This window comes from Plectropomus leopardus, chromosome 23 (genome assembly GCF_008729295.1).
Source record: "Plectropomus leopardus isolate mb chromosome 23, YSFRI_Pleo_2.0, whole genome shotgun sequence".
In the NCBI taxonomy this organism is placed as follows: Eukaryota; Metazoa; Chordata; class Actinopteri; order Perciformes; family Serranidae; genus Plectropomus; species Plectropomus leopardus.
The window spans coordinates 6612833-6631034 of record NC_056485.1 but is presented as its reverse complement, the minus strand read 5'-3'; the positions used below and the strand labels follow the sequence as shown (position 1 = coordinate 6631034).

The following is an 18202-nucleotide window of genomic DNA, read 5'->3' as shown; positions in this document are numbered from 1 at the left end:
TCGCCACGAACATGCCGGAGACGCGGAGGAGGCGACCCTTTCGCCGCGTGCGTTGTGCTCTGCCACGGGGTACAAACCCGCCAACTAGAAAAACAACTCACGAAACACTGGATGTATCTGAAGCCAAAACTTCCCTCTGGGACACCGGGCTGTCAGATTCCCTTAATATAAGTGACTTTGAGTCAACTTTGTAGCTGATGGTGACTTTTAGACAAGAGAGATATTGCTTAGAAATTGCCGCAATACTGCTTAGGGAGCGACGAGAACACGGTTTGACCCTCATGGTTTATTTTTGGATTCATTTATTGGTTTCTATTTCTTTTAAGAATCAAACAAAAATCTCTGGATCGCTTGAAATGTATTTGAAACAACACTTTGAACTGTGTCATGTGCATCCAGCACTAGCTAATATCCATTTTTAATAACATCAAATCATTCAAAAATATAGAGAAAACCTTAAAAAGCACCATCATGTTGAAACATAATTTCGCTTTTATAAAAACCTCTCTGAAGGACAGGCGGTCAAATAACGCCAGGCCTATTTCTTGCTTTTGGGTTTGATATCTGGGTTATGCCTCTTTTTAGTGAAATTTGCAGAACGGGGGGGACAGAAAGGGGAGACTTTACTCGACTGAAGGACAAACGTCTGGTAAAACAGGAAGCTAGGAATGATGCAAAATAAAAGAGGGAAGTGGGTCAATGGTCTGAAGGGAGGAACGTGACAGGGATCTGTGACATGTAGCAGGAGAGAAAGGAAGCAAGTGGGAAGATGGCGGCGGGGAGAAAGGGAGGGGCTTCTAAATTAAGAAGAAGGGAAGCAGAAGGGTGTGAAGGAGGAGGAAGAGTGAGGGTGAAAATGTGAGGGAAAAAAGAAGGAGTCCACAGGAGGCAGGAGCTGTTAGAGAAAATGGCCTCATAAATGTCACTCCTTTCCGGGTGATATTAATGGCAAATGTCAGAACTTACAGGAGGTTAGGGCGCCTAAATACACACAAACACATGTATGAACGCTCCCAAACACAGACTTTTTTTTCTCCCCCTTCAGACAATGACTTTTGAAAGGAGGCAGTGAAGGAGTGGGCCTGCAGAGGAGCTGTACATCTTAAAGACTGTAATTACACATAACTGTCAGTCTAATTAAGGCTTTTAATGAACTCCACCAGAGCTCAGAAAGGACAAAAACCGCCAGCCCGATGGAACGTGTGCGTGTTTGTTTGCGTGTGTGTGTGATAAATGATGCGCTCGAGGAAGAAAGTGTGCACGAACGGCAACACAATCAAACATTTTAATGAGCCCGAGTGCGGCTTTGAGGACCGCCGTCTAATAAACATGCATACCTGGGTCTCTGGTCTCTTACTACAACACACACACACACACGCGCGCACACACACACACACGTATACACACACAAAAAAAAGACTAATTATTCCTGTCCCCCTCTCTATAGTGATAAAGTGTTAAAGCCCTGCCCACTGCAGAAGCGTGACTGGACCTATAGGAAAGACCTTTGGAACAATTGGATTTGCCATTAAGGAAAACTTTTATTTAAGATTTTACTTTAAATGCTTAACAACAGAGAGCTAATCTGCATTATACATCATTAAGCTCGACTGCTGAGACTCTTGGCTGCACTCTCCTGTTGGCTGGCCAGGTATAGGAAAATAGATTGCACTCAAAGGCTGGAAAAGTGTTAGGTCTTGATCTAGTAGCAGATAAAGGGCAATAACCTGAATCAGATCTTGTTTGATTTTGGGTGGGCTAGCTAAACTGTGTATAATGACGGCACAGGGTACATTCTCTGTAGATTTTAAAGGGTCAATTCACACAAATTCCCCCAAAACACTCTTCTTTTTCTCTGATAGTATAAATAAGATCTGTTAAAATTATCGTTTCTGCTGCTGTTGCAAAGACCCCTCAATCTATTTTCCTCAGAGCTAAGAACCTACCACAGTTTCCACAGTAACTTCTGTTGTTCCACCATTTCTCCTACTGGGGATAGTAATGACAAAGATCTCAAATTGATACTCTTTGGTAAGGGATAGAGTGTTTGGGATGGTCCCCTGACCCTCACCTGCAAAACATCACTCAAATTAACACATACTGACCAGAAAGAGTTTCAAAATGGCCACAAATACTGCTTTTTCACCAAAATTAGCACATGTACACAGAAAACCCCATTAAAAATAGGCAATGGACTCCTTTCCCGATGCCAGTAGACCAGAGCCATGTCCACAGCTCTGCAGCAGAAGAGTATGCTTTTCTGTTTTTTTTTTTTTTTTTGGTGTGTCATGTCACGGACAGGCTGGAAAACAAATTAGGAAATGACAGAAAGCAGCATGGATGCCAGTGAGAATGTTGTGATGGTCACTTTTTAAATACCTCCACTCATTCCGTCTCTTACTTAGTGACTTAGTGGGGAATGATGTTTGGCTGCAGCTTGGGCGGAGACGGACAATATTTTAAAAAGATACAAAACAACAACAAATAAAGAGGTTAACCAACTCTCAAAGGGTGTGTGTCTTGCTCCAGTGTAGGAGAGGTGGGGGGCCATATGCATATCTGTGCCCAGGGACCCATGTTTGATAATCCGCCCCTGCTACCACTAGCTACCGGGGAAAACAAAAGCACTATCCTCCTCCTGTTTTGGTTGCGCAATGGTTGATGCTCTTAACTTTTCCACAAAACATATTGGAATAATTTAGGTAGTGGCCCCCTTTAACTATCATTTTATTCTATTACTTTAACTTTTACTATTATTATTTCTGTCTGTGTCAGGGGCCACTGCCACCATCCATTACAGGGCCCTAACACATAAATCAAAAAACACTGGAGACACAGAAAACAGTCTCTCTTTTCTTTGTCCATTAAGTTTCCTTCTTTCATTACATGCCTTTCTTTCAACCAGCGGCTATGTCATAGACTGTAGACACTGTGTGTGTACACACACACACACACACACACACACACAGAAGCACTTTAAAGCTGGCTCAGTTTTAGTGTTTAAATGCACTAGCCAAGACTGAGCTATAACACAATCCTGACGAGCATGGAGGTCCTTCTAATGGATCAACACAGACTCAATTCAATGCGCCAGTGTGTGCATACTTGCCTTAAATGTCCTTGAACCATGACTGTAATACTTGAATCGTTCATTTGCCTGTGTGTGTGTGTGTGTGTGTGTGTGCGTGCGTGTGTGTGTGAGTGCCTCTCCTCTGTAATGTATGCTTCAGTCTATATGCACACCTACGTTATAATTCAGAAATGTTTGACTAATCTTTACCAGTACAGGCCCCCTTTCTCTTCCTTTACCCCACCACCACCACCACCGCCACCACCACCACCACCATTATTCTTGTTTCCAAAAGAGGAAAGCAGGAGAAACACACACACATACACAGAACATGAGAGCCAGCCAGCCGAAATAATACATCTTGACATCTGTGCCTGCATACTGCTCGGGGGAGAGATTGGAGAGAGTGAAAGTGGAAAGAAGAAGGGTGAGATATGAAGGGGAAGATGATGGACAGCAGAAAGCACAGGGCAATTATATAGTTTGTGTGTGTGTGTGCATGTATACAGAATGTGTGTGTCAGTGTATATATCTATATGTGTGCAACAGTGAGAGAAAGGGAGTGATGACAGTTATGTTTGTTTAGCTTCTCTGTGATTAAAGAAGCCCACTAGAAGCTGTGTGCTTAGCTGTACACAAGTCTGTCTGTTTTTAGCGCGAGTGTGTGTGTGTGTGTGTGTGTTTACATGTGTGCATGTGCACATGCATGCACATCTCTGCTTTTCAGAAATGTGGGTGTTTTTGCACTCCACATGTGTCAGTCTGTCTTCAGTTTTGAGTCATGAGAGCGTCTTGGGGTTGATGCATGCGAGTACGTGTGTGTTTGCTGCAGTCTGTCTGCGCCTCCTCCCCAAATGTGTATTTTAACCGTCTAATCTCATGGTCTCGTTTGCTTAAGTGAAATCATCCTCGGATGTCTGGTGCACGTGGGACTGGAAAAACCTGTGTGTGCTGCTGTGTGTGTGTGCTCATTAGCACAAGGTCTCTCTCAGTGTCCCGAGGTTTGTTTTCATTCTTTTCTGTTTGAGGGAGACTTTGTTTCATCTGACAGTTGAACGATACCTGTCTGTTTTTCTCTGCCACCTCAGTTTTCAAGTTCAACAAGCATTATTAGCCTGATAAGATCATTTGCAAACCGCCAGGGTAAAGTACACAACGCTGAGTCTTGCCAAGGTTGATAAAAACAGATTTTTACAACAAAACTGTGCGGCAACTACAACCATAAATCACACATCAGTTCTGTAGAAAATTCCTGTGCGTCACAAATAATATGTGGGAAAACGACAAAATGATACCAACAGAGGTGGTCCTAGATTGTTTGGGGCCCCGGGCAAAGAACCCAACCAAGGCCCCTTGCTCTTCATTTTGACACCCAACGCCTTGTGGGTCAACTCTCTTTACTCTTGTCATGTAATAGGTGAAATCTGACTCTCTGACGCATAACAACCATCATCGGAATAAGTATTGATAAAACTAGGATTTCTGCCTTGCAATTGTATGCCTCCTTGCACAAGTCAAGTTGCAGTTATAGATAACATTTAACATGGATGCGTCATACACATCTTTCTCCCAGCTGTACAGAGACCTATACAATCAATTTATAAGTTGCCGTTTGTGCCAAATTTGAAGAAATTCCCTCAAGATTTTCTTGAGATGGCACAGGATAAGACAGACGGGGTCACAGTGCCCTTGACTTTTGACCTATGACCTCCAAAATAGTCACCTTATCACTGAGTCTGAGTGTATGTTTGTGCCAAATTTGAGGAAAGTCCCTCAAGGTGTTCTTGAGATAACACAGTCATTAGAATAAGATAGACAAGATCACAGTGACTGTGACTTTTGACCTGTTACCACCAAAATTGCATTGGACTTTTGTGCAATTCTCTTAAGGTGTTCTTGGGTATCTTGTTCATAAGAATGGGATGTACTGATGTACGTACAGACAACCCACAAATATAATGCCTCCGGCCATGGCTATTGCTGGTCAGGAGGCATAAAAAGTAATAACACCAGAAACATCAATTACCACAGCAACACATGTTTATCGTGCCAACATCATGCCATGCCATTTTCATCACCTGACAGTGTGCCGCTGGATACAGAAAGATTGTGACTCAACTAGACAATATCTCTTGTATCTCTCATATAAACTTGTATCTCTTTCATGCAGGTCAACCTGCTAAACGCAATCACTTTCACACTCAGTTCAAAAAAAGTTCAAATCAAGCAGACTTTTTAGTATTTTCTTAAGTTTAAATCTGATATTCTCTTTTAAGTGTACTTTTCACCATGTTTTGGTGGTTAAAAGTTATCGTCATGTCCTGATCCGGAAACCAAAAATTTCATTTTCTGATTTCATCTTTTGACTCATGCATGTGAAATTTGCAAGTGGAAAAGTCATTATTCTGCTGGATCTGATAGCAAAAAGGAATGCATGTATCTCTTCACTGCTCACTTTTTTCGTGCTGTCTTGGAGTTACAGCAGAGAACCTAAAGAGGATAGAGAGCAGCTAAAAGAGTAATGAGTGCACCGTGCAGAAAGAGAGAGAGAGGGAGAGGTGGAGACAGAGTGACAGACACGCAGAATGACAAAAAAAAAAGAAGAAGACAGAGGTGCAGAGGAGAGTTTCCCACCTGAGTGAAACTTTTAACAGGGTCAAATATGAGGTTCTAGTGTAAAAACAGCTCAGGCTAATTCATATTTTAAACGGGCCATTCACACACACACAAACACATCCAGCTCCCGTAGGATCACAAGCCCACTACTCTTACCTCCGAGGACTGCTCGCAGCTCTTTTAAAGGCCTGGGTTAAAAAAAAAAAGAAAGAAAAAAAAGAAGCTGCAGCAGCATGCCAAAACACAGCAGATGGGAGAGATTTTCCACTCACAAACTGACTGTCAAAATCTCACATAACAAGAACTGATTTGGTGGTGTAAGGATTGATATAAGTGTGATGTACTCTCGACACTCGGGGAGCAAAAAGAGTGCACTTCAACGTCAATGTCTTCAATGAGGGGTACTTAGCTAAAAATATCAGTTCCACAGGAGAACTCAGTGATAAAAAAGGTAGCACAAATCCCAGTATATAGACAGAATCGCGTTAGCATCTAACAGAACGCACCAGCTCTAAATAAACTATGACTAATTTGTCACTCGGCGTCACATTTGTGGGGTTGAGCGACCTTTTTCTTCCCCGAGTGCCGCCGCCAAAACTTCTTCGATTACTTTATCAGTAATCCGTTTACAGCAGTGCGTTCCAAGTGCCGTAAATCTGTCCCGCTCCCCTAATCTTCAATTCATCACACATTTCCTAATCACACTCCAAAAATAACAAACCTGGAATTACTTACTCTTCTTTCTGTACGACAAGAGCTGAGCCAAATGCGAGCCATCAAAGGTTTATGGCGTGCGCATGAATCACTGAAGACTAACAAACTACACAGTTCACCTTGTTATATTGTGAAATAAAAGAAAAAAAATAGGACTTTATTCTTAATTAAAGCTTCAAATAATTGGAAATGGACCCGCAATAACGCAATAGTGCTTTCTTGGCAAGGTCAGGCTTGTAAAAACAGTTCTTAAATCTTCGAAAGGGACAAACCTGGGTAAATAAAGGTTAAACCAATAAAACAGACGAGGGCATTAAACCTTGTCTTTTCTCCCAGCCGGCCGCCTTCCAAAAGCAATGACAGCAGAGCTTCTACAGATGAGGTAAGACGCTTTCGCCACAACAGGGCCCTCTTCTCTCGCAGCGCCACCAAGAGAGCAACGGAGAGAGGCTGGAGGTGCCAATGAATTAGTTCACTGTTTTCACTCATTATACCGAACTGACTGCCTCACTTTTTCTCTGTCTTTATTTACACCCTTTTCTTCATCTCCGACTTCTCTGGCACCGCACACACATAGCCAACAAAGACCCCGCTCATAATGAGGGCATAGCGGTGTCTGAGTGTGTGTTATTCTTTGTGTAGTTAGTGTGTGTGTGTGAGTGAAGGGAGGAGGATTATGGCAGTTCCAAAGCTGTGAATAGGGGCCAGGCTGGGCTTTGGCCCTGGCTGAATTAATTACTCTAATTAGCTTCTTAATTGCATATATTAAACCAGTGGTTAGCAGGGTTGGAGCCATGGTTAGGGCCTGGATCTGACGCCGGAGCTGGGGGTGGGTACAGGCGGACAAAGGGGTATTACACGCAAACACACACACACAGAAGTGGCGAGCCAGCTCCACCTTCCCCCACCCACTTGAGGTAGTCTGAAGTGGAGAAACGAGACCAAGCGCTCCATGATGAGGGTATTCAATTATCCGCCCCTCCCCCTCGTCATCAATATATAATAAGCGTATATAACAACGGCAGATGTGTGGTACTAATATGGATGATAAGCCCCCCCCCCCCGAAGGGACAGTGAGGATTAATATTAAACCTACAGGGACTACTTGAAGCAGTCTTCATCTGAAACTCTTCACTGTATCACTTACTCAGTGCTTTGCCCACCGTGACATTCGAGATGCCAAACCCTGCCGCTGATTTGCGACCGCCGAGCCTCGCCCCGTCTGGCCCCCGCAGCGCGTCACACAGACTTACAGGGACCGTGACAACATCAGAACCATTAGTTCCACTGCTTGTTCCACTTCCCAGCTTTTTTGGCTCGTGCGTTTTGCGCATTCTAAACGATTATCAAAACCATTGGCTCTCCGGAGCGGACAACATGCATCAAATTAAGCTTTTTTGGCTCGAGTTGACCCTGGAGTAAAAATAAGCCAGACTGAGAGAGAGAGAGAAAGAGATCCTCTTGCCAATAAAGGTGGAGAGTGAGTGTGTGTGTGGAGGGGAAGGTTTTGGGCTCCGTCGGCGAGAGGCGGAGGGGGAAAAAATTGCAGAAAATGCCTTGTTGTATTTGTGAAATGCACCCAAAGTATCTCACAACAATGACGATTAGTCAGGAACAAGTAAACAGCCAGTCCGCTAATGAATCTCTCTTCAATAAACAAGTGAAGTACACGTGCACACACGCACACATCGTGCACGTGCACGAGCTCGGAGTGATAATGATGTTCTTTGTGGAGTTTTTTGGGGTAATTAGGGCTGCTTAAATGGTGGTTAAAAAGGATTTGCAGTTGATTGTTTGTCCTTGTGTCTTTGAGCCGTGGGCCCTCTTACTCCGCTGTGTGTCAACACTGTCTTCTTCTACTGTCTCCTCACAGCACACAGAAATCCTCTTTCATCAGCCCGTCCGCAGACTACCCTTCCTCTGCCTCCCTCTCTTCTCCTGCATGCTCAAATTATTCTAGCTCATCCACTTCCCTGTAATTTACTCTCTCTCTCACTTTTCCTCCTCTTGCTCCTCCTCTTCCTCTCCATCTTCTTCTACTGAACAGCTGCTGCATCCAATTCATCTCCAAGAGCACCATAATCTCCCTCGCACATGGCAAAGATCACGCCTGTTACTTACAGACAAACCCATCAAAAGCACCAGCAGAGTGCGTGGGATTGCTTTCTCTTGCAAGAATAGTTCAACATGGAGGAAAATACACTAATATGTTTCCTTTCTGGAAGCTGTAGGAGAAGATTAATATAAATTTTGTGTCTGTGAGTCAGGATACTAGCTGTTTGACCCTGGTTCACCCTTTATGCTAAGCTAGGCTAAACACACAACTCCAACTATCCTCTCATCCTGCTTTTGTAAAGAAAGCAAGGAGACATAGGCTACAATGTGTGATTAAAACAGCTAATGTTGCTTTAAAAAACGGACAAAGCCAGACCAGCAGTTTTCCACTGTTTTCACTGTTTATGCTAAGCTAGGCTAAACATAGCCTAAAACTATCCTCTCATCTCCCATTTCAGAAAGACAGCAAGTACGCCACAAATAAATTGTATATATAAGCTGCTAACAATGTTTTTTTTTTTTTTATTTTTATTTTGGACAGAGCCAGGCCAGCAATTTCCCACTTTTGTCACTTTTTATGCTAAGCTAGGCTAATAGCTAATTTCTTATCTCACTTTTGGAAAGAAAGCAAGTACTAAGTCTTTGTGTATGCTAAATAAGACAGCTAATGTGGCTTTTTTATATATGTATTTCATTTTGGACAGAGCCAGGCTAGCAGTTTCCCACTGTTTCCACTCTTTATGCTAAGCTAGGCTTTCTACGCCACTACCCCAATCATTTATTAATTCCACTCTCAAAAAGAGAGAAAATAGGCGTATTTCCTAAAATGTAGAACCCTTCCATTTAATGAAAAGGGCAGGACAGATGGTTTATTGGGACGCATTTCAACACAAAGTTTGTCTGTGTGTGTGTAAGCAAACACACACACACACACACACACACACACACACACACACACACACACAAAGTCTCTGTGAAGGGCTACGCATCTGTCTGTGTGAATGTTTTCATTATGTTGATCAGGGGTCATGTTTGCGTGAACCTGGACACTAAATCAAGGCTATATTAGCAGGATAATGCGTTCTACTGATGGCAGAGGTCAGCCGAGAGGTGCGCTTGTTTTAAACTCCCCCATTTCTGATTGCCGGGTAACACATCCTTCTGCAAAAGGTTCCTCAGCAGAAGGCAGCAACACAATGATGCTTTTGTCTGTCAAGCTGCGACGGGGAACGAGTAAAGTTTGTGTATTTATGTGTGTGTGTATGTGTGTGTGTGTGTGACAGGCAGACAGTATAGGAAGGTTAAATGAATCATACAATGTTAACCAAGCCCAATCCAATTAGGGAGGGATTCTTCTTGTCTGACCTTTAACAGCAGACATGTATTCACACTCGCTCACGGATTCAACCCCCAACCCACCAACACAACTACGCAAACTCTGACAAACTACACAGTCACACAAGCACACACCAACACCCACAAACGCACCCTCCGCCCCACAGACACGCATAAGCACTGAACCAACATCACACACATTCCGAAACACACACGCGGCCGATCTCACAGACAGTAGCGCAGCTCTGATTGCTGACCTAAATCGGCTAGGCGATCTGTCACTTTCTCTTACTCACACTCACCACACATCTTTTTTTCCTCTCCTTTCTCTTCTCTCTCACCCCTCTTTTCTTCTTGCCCAAATATCCCTCGCTCTCTCCCAGTGTCACTTTACATCAGCTCATTCCCGTCCCTCTCCTCTCCTCTATTATCTCTTCCAAAAATACTTTGGCCTCATTTGTATCCCACAATATAGGTGTCACAAACAGTATGTCTCATGTTTACAGTGGTTTCCTGGTGATCTGTGTAATGTATTTAAGTATGTTTACATATTTTCATAATGAAGACACATACAGAGAAGCTCGGGGCAATCTAATGCTTAATCATTATAAACACTTGAGTCGAGTACCGTCTTTTTAAATAGAGTCATCTTTCCTACTATCCACTTCCTCTTATCCGTTGAGAGATGCAGATAAACTTTTATCTCTAGAGGGGAAATTAGTTGGATTCGTTGAACCAAACCCCTGCTGGCCTATTCTATTCCATTTTCCACTTTTGCACTTTATTTGAGGCCATTTTCACACATGAGAGTTTAACTGAGGCGGTTCGCCCCAAGAATTCGATGTGTTTAGTGGAGTGTGAAAAATGTGTTGCGGGCTAAAAAAGCAGTCTCAGGTCCACCTCAAAATAGCTGTCAGGGGTGAACTGGAGGTATGATGTCTCCTGAGGGCCACAACAGATGTGAGAAAGCTTTAACACAGCTGAAGCTGGAAAATGTGGAACGCTATTTTACTTGTGTGTCACTGTACGTACAGTAAGATCCGTGGTGGTCGGAAGAAAAATGAAGAGGTTAAAGGTTTGGCACACCACACAGTCATAAGGGCATAGGACCAACAACTCTCTTTACTGAGAAGCATCAACATCGTCAGCCACTTTCTTGAGATATGTTTTCCTTCACCAGGTAAAAAATACTGCATAAGACTTATGACGTATGATACTTATAAGCTGTAAGTGACTGACAAAGGCTCAGTTTCAGTGGTAGAGGTACTAGGCAGATGGGTTGCTGACCAAGGACAAAGTCTCTTTTATATTACAATTGCTTTTTGGCTGATTGGTGGATATATTGTAAATGCACAGAAAAAGGTGTGGCTATACCTCGTTTAACTGTGTAGGCTATACCCTACTTTATACCACTGGTCATACATAAAGTTGACAAATGCTCAATCCCAATACACCCCTTGCCCCTACCACTTAGCCCTTCAACCTCTGTTTTGCACATTCACGTCTAGGGCAAGGGTGTAAGGGTCAATTGATATTGGGGGAAAAGCAATCTTACTTTTTTTATGCCTGTGCATGCTGTAAATTAGTTTTAGTATCACTTGGATTAATTTGGACTTTCTGATCGTGAACTCCAAAGGAACACGTTTCAGATGTGACCATGTTTTTCGAGTTGGTGCACAAAAAAGGTGCCGCTTGTTAAGGGGTTTCGAAGCATTAAACACCATTAAATTAATCAGAGAAGTGCATAATACCCTCCGTGTTTAAATGAGATGTATGACCACTCTCCCAACACGTATTCAGGGTTTATCTCTTTATCTGTGACAGAAGTAAAAATGGGATGCTGCACAGGCATTTAGAATTCAGTGGGATTACTGTGTATGAAACAACCCCTACCCTTGCTCTAAGCCCCTCACTGTGGTCATCTCATCTCTGCCTCCTTCGCCCTCTCTTCTCTCTCCTTCCTGCAGCTTCCTCTTCTCTCCCCTGTGTCTCTGCTTGCTTTAGAGCCTGGCAGGAGGCTCAAATCTGAGGGCTTAAACTTGATCAAATATTCAGCAGATATAGATTTCTCACATTCCCTGGATTCTCCACCTCTTCCACCCAGCTGCTTTCCATTGCTCCCTCCGCCCGTCCTCCCCTCCAATCTCTCACTTTTGCTTCCCCTCGCTGCAAACAAACTTGTGCGCCGCTCGCAAACATACACACACACACGCACAGGCAGCCACGCACGTATGCACATGGGGAATCATAAACTAACGCGGAGTGGCGGAGAGGTGCAGCTCATTTAGGCTGCAGTGCAGTGTTTCTCTCCGCTTCCTCTCCTCCATTGTCTCTTCTCTCTCCTCTATTTCACTCTCCGTTTCACTAATGTTCCCCCATCTTTCTCTTTCTTCATCTGCCTCTCACTCTCTCTCTCTCTCTCTGCCCTCCCTCTCCCCCATCTGGATTCTGTGTCATTTATTTCAGCTTAACCCTGATAAATAAACCAGTGAGTACCTCTGCATTATTGAACACTTCGACATTGCTGTCTGCACGCGCTGTGCCGGCCCCGTGCTGTCCGACAATTAGACCACACACACACACACACATGTAGCCCCACCCTGTCCCAAGTTGCACACAGAGACACCAACCAAAACTTGCCATTAAAGACACACAAATTCATGTAAAAATGCGCACTAGCAAATAAGACAGCAGGGGAAAAGAGACAGATGGATGGACAAGAAAGATAAACAGAGAGACGGAGAAGAGGAAAACAATACCGAGTCAAAGAGAGAGAAAATAAAGTTTGCAGAAAAGAGACACCATGGTATGCAAACAACACACATACATAGGCGTGCCAACACACCATCAACTTTCCCCGAAAACTCCAAAATGTACCCACACATGCAAACATGCACAAACACACTAACTTATTTTTCTAGGTGTGCAGGCCCCCGTCAGCTCTTCTATTATTCATATTAGCGGGGGGTTGTTTATCTCCGCTATTGTGCGACGGCAAGCACCAGGCTCTCCGCAAAGCCCCGGGGGGCCCTGCTCCCTAAACACACCGCTGGGAGTCATTCATGTGCACACAGACGCAGAAAAATACCTTCATGTCCATCCTACACAGGCGCGCATGCACATGCTAGCTGCACACAAAACAGACACACAATTTCATGCCTCTACCCGTGCGCGCGCACACACACACTGCCATCTGTCTGAGTATGCAACAACAACAACAACACTGCAGTCCCACAGTGACTGACCCATTCACTGCAACCAGTCTTTGTGTGTCTTTTGAGTGTGTGTGTGTGTAAGCTATTTTCAGATTTTGTGTGTTTACAACCACAAGCCTGCCTATATGCCGGTGTGTGTGTGAGTGCATATATTTATGAGAAAGCCCCTGTGTATGGCGATGTGATCATGCATATGTTAGTGTGAGCACCAAGGAAGATTGGTGACATGTGTGTGTGTGTGTGTGTGTGTGTGAGAGAGAGAGAGAGAGGTCACTCACATATGAGGTCATATGTATGTTGACTGTGAGGCTGCAATCATTCACTGTCGGTGTGCACGTCGGTGTGTGTTCAAACAAATACCCGTGTGTGTGTCCCATTCCCCTGACAGCGGCAGCGGTGATTGAAAGTGGCCGCGCTGTTTCAGTGTCACCCTGCAGATGAGAGGCTGTGTCTGTGTGTCAACTGACACTCACATCCCATTCCCATCAGCCGCACACACAGCGACAGACCTGTCTCTGTCTGTTGCTATCTTCCTCTATCTCTCTTTCTTACTCCTCCTTTTTTTTCCTTTTCTTTCATCTCTGCACATAAATCTTCAAACTTTTTGTTACTCTCTCAATACAACCTCCCTATCTCTTCTCCTTGTTGTATCTCTCTGCCTCTCTACATCTTTCCAGCCTTCACTTTCATCACTCAGTGTCCACAGAAAAAGACATTGGTTTGACAGCTAGCCAGGCCTATCACTTGTTATGTTATATTTTAGCCCATTTTTGTATTAGATGGAAGTTCTAAGTTCTTCTTTTTGGTCTTTGGACCATAGACACTCCTGATCTTGAAGAAATATAGAAAAGTATGACCAGTGCACACTTAAAATCCATTATATTTTGAAATTTACCAAAGATCCAGTGTATAGTATTTTATAAGTACTAACTTAAAAAAAAGAATCATTGTGTTTTATCTTGGAATTAGCCATTTATAGCTACATGTTGTACTACAGTAGCCCAGAAAAGACAAAACAATGGCTTTAGATTAGTGGTTCCTAACCGGTGCGGCCACAGGGGCTAGATTTCTCTTTATCCATTAATTCTAGGTCCCCACATAAGATAGAAAATAAATTCATTTTTCTTTCATAAAATCTAAACAAAATTTTGGCTTAATGCACAAAGAAATACAGCACATTACAAGCCTGAACAAAAACAGAATTTCAAAATAAAAGCCCTGGGCAGGAAATTCTCTGTACTTCAAAAAACAGTGTTTTTTTTTTTGTTTTTTTTTTTTACAAACTTCACATGTTCACAACCCCTTGCAGTCCATTCAGAATGGACCTGCATCTCACTTTTGGACAGTGACCCACCAGTTTGGAACCACTGCTTTAGATAGATTTGCATTTGTCACTTTTATTTTGCATCGTCAGTTCTCTTAAATGCTTAGCGCACAGGAGAAGTATAAGTCCTGCCACCTCACTGGCAGATGCCATTAAATCCAAAACACTTCACCTTTAATATATATTTTAAAGAATATCTGATACACATTGTTAGGTTTTACAGTGTAGGGACTAATTCTTCAGATAAGCACAATTTGGAGTGAGGTCTTTGAATTAAAAATCAGCTGCTCCTGTACGAGTTTTAACAACCACTCTTCTGCTCTCCCCATGCTGTCCTTTAAGTTCCAGATCAGCTGCACGAAGATGTTTTCCTCCCTCAGTTCTCATTAAGAAAACGCATCATAAAGACCGCACTCTGATTGTGCATGTGCGTGAGCATGTGTGTGTGTTCGTGCATGCATGCGCGGAGTGTGTGTTACACAAGGCCCTGGCGCCTGCTTTCAAAGGATTCATTAAAAGCAGTGAAAGGCTTGATCTGCGGTTTGGGTTGATGTAGCGAGCATGCCTGTGTGTTTGTGTGTGTGTGTGTGTGTGTGTGTGTGTGTGTGTTTGCATGTGTGTGGTGGGATTTGAATGGGGTAAAAAAAAAAAAAAGAGGAGAGGAGAAACTAAAAGGGTGGAGAGACAGAGAGAGAGACAGACAAACCTGACAGAGAGTGAGAGGGAGAGAGTGTGTGACAGAGAAATGGGTTTATATAAACTCTGACCTCGTGTTATGAATGAAAACATCAATCATTGAGTATAACTAATCAATTTCCCCCCTCTTTCTCTTCTCTCCACAGGATACAGAAGCAAAGAATTACATTTAATGGGATTCAAGTAATCTGATTACAAAACAGTGGCATCTGTGATGCATTAGTGCCTGCAAAAACACAGGAAACTTTGGATTTTCCTCAGACTGCTCACTAGATTTTCTTAAGACAGAAACATTATTCTCTCTACAAGTGATCAATGACACCACTTGTTGATGATGTCAACTCAAATTATGATGTGGAAATGAATCTAAAAGAGGTTTTAGTATCATTCTGCATGCATCGCAGTGGCAAAAGCCGAAGGAAACTGATTACCCAGTGGACTTTAAGCAAGTTACTGCTAATCTGTAATAGGTTTAACTTTGAAATTAACCTCCACTGCCCTGTCTCCTCCTGCTGCTCCACCATCCAACCGCACCACATCACTGCACTTACACATACACTTTCCGTGTGTGCCTGCATGGTCTGCACTGGGCAAATTAAATCACGTCATGCTATAGGTTAATTAAAACGCGATTTCCCCGGGGCCTGTGCATACATCGGTGCCCTCGCACACATGCACAAACATACATTTACTGTAACTGTATTCAGGGACAAACCAGTCTACAGTGAGTTCAGTATGCACAAAATCCTCCCTGTAAGGCTAGTTATGGCACACACACGCTGCAGCAGATACGTGGCTCTAAATTAGCAGTAGGATTAACTGTTATTAATTATCTCACAGCCTCATTAAGTACACAGAAGCTCTGGTGAGAGACTAAATACAATACTTCATTAAGAGCACATGATCAAAGACACACTGCACGCAAGCTATCTGGTGACGTTATCAATAAGTTATCGGCACCAAATGCTCTTTATGATCGGCTACACCCCTGCCTCTTCACCTGTCAAACTCTCTCCTCAAATGTGTGAGTAACACTTGTGTGTGCGTGTGTGAGTGTGACCTTGTGTTGCAGCCGTCATCGATTGGGCTGGAGCTGTCAATCGATCAGTCTGGTCTGTGTGTGGAGATAAAGGTGTTTCTATCTCTGGACAGTCCAGTTGCCAGGTGGAAGGACAGAAGAGAGGTGGGCAAAATAGGGACTGTGGCCCACATTTGGCCTTTTGCTTGCCAATTTCCACGCCTGAGAAGGTTTTTTTTACGACTGTTTTTACTTTACTGCGATCTAATAAAGTTTAAGTTTAAGACAGATGTTGAAAAAAAATGTTGTTTACTGATGGAAGTTTTCCACTGTGCACCGGTTTTGTGCGCAATAAGGAGTCGACTGGGTGTGTTTGACACATAACCAGCCCAGTCTCCAGAAAAGAGTTTTGGTATTTTACATGTTACATGTATACAAGCTGAGTTTGTCATGAGGAGGAGGAGGGGATTTGTAAGGCAACACCGGCACATTTCCACGACAATCAGGTATATTTTAAGGCATTGTTGGCCTAATTTTCAATTTTTTTTAAGGTATTGTCAGCATATTTCCACAGCCACTTGGGTATTTTTTATGGCAACTTTGACATATTTCCACAATAAACAGGGATTTTCAAAGGCAACATCAGCACCTTTCAATAATAACTGGGTATTTTTTAAGCAACGTATACACATTTCTACAACAACCAGGTATTTTTTAGGCAATGTCAGCACATTCCCATAACCACCGCGTATTTTTTAAAGGCATTGTTGGGACATTTCTGCAACAAAATTACATTTTTTAGGGGACATCGGTACTTTTCCAGCGTTTGTTGCTGCTTACCTGTTGGCTTGCCAAGTCAAAAATATGTTTTGCAGCAGATTTCGACAGTGGCCCCCATGACAAAATAACATCCCTGGATAATATACCTCAATTCAAACTAGGTATATATACTGTATCTCTAAATTATAGATGACCAGTAGTGATTTCTGTACTTACTACTCATGTGTCTTGCTCTGAAGAATTTTGGGTTGTGTAAATTTGGAATAGAGACAACACTAAAATCAACCTCAAATATTTATAACGTATGAAGTCCATACATAAGGAAAAATTACCAGCGAGATGACAGTGCAACACAGCTGCAACTCAGAAGTGATACGTTTTGTGGAAAATTGTACACTGAGTGCAATGTGGACTTTAAAAGAGGTCCACCAGTGTCATAAAATGCACACAGAAAGATGCATGTTAATGCATCAAAAAAAAACCTTTGAACATATTTTCACATAAATGGACTTTAAATAATGACAACTTTAATTTAGCTATCAGTATGTTACTTTTGTGTATCCTGTAAGTGTTACTTGCAGACATATTTGATGTGGCTGTCCAACATCTGTCAGTCACTAAATCAGGTATCAGTAGGTATCACATTGCATTAATTTTCCTCCCTGCTTATCGCGCCAAAATTCCTGTATCCCTGGGTCCCCGGGTGCACATGCCAAGCACCGATACACACACATATTTACCTGGTGGCTTACTGTACCACCGCATGCTATCTCACCTCCTCCTATCTAATCTAAAAGAAATACTTGTATGTTGATAATCATGCAGGGCGCAGGAGAAATATGCCCAGTGCCTCACCTCTCCACACAAACACGCTGGGTATGAGGACTGATAGCGGAAAAACCGAGCGCACCTGAAACCGGCAAACAAATATAGAACACAAAGAGGCATGAGGGACTTCACAGACTTCGAGAGATCTTATATTCTCTTTGTCTCTCTCCGTCTCTCCATCCTGATCTGTCTCTCCATCTCTGTCCCAGCTTCCTGCTCCTCCTGGCTTTACTCGTTCCATCGTTTTTAGGGTTGTTGGGTTTTTTTTCCCAACCCGCAGATAAAAAGAAGTGAAAAGAGCATTTGCACACCTGAGTGAATAGAGCTTGCAGGTGCGTGGGAGGAGAGCTATGGGAATCAAACAGGGTCTCTCTCTCTCTCTTTGTCTATCCCGCTCACTCTCTCACTCCTGGGGTGTTTTTACAGCGCTTGTGTTTGTATTGGAAACTTGTGGGTGTGCAACAGTGTGTGTGTGTACACACATGAAGTGTGTGTGTTTTGTGCGTGCGGTGCTCCAATTGTGAGCGCAGAATGCTCTTGGCTCTTGGTTC

General features: G+C 43.1%; 1 protein-coding gene across 1 annotated transcript in view; it reads right to left on the bottom strand.

Annotated features, from left to right (window-relative positions):
* The window catches only part of efnb3b (ephrin-B3b), a 97705-nt gene that overhangs the window by 29379 nt on the left and 50124 nt on the right, over window positions 1-18202 (bottom strand). The window lies entirely within an intron of this gene.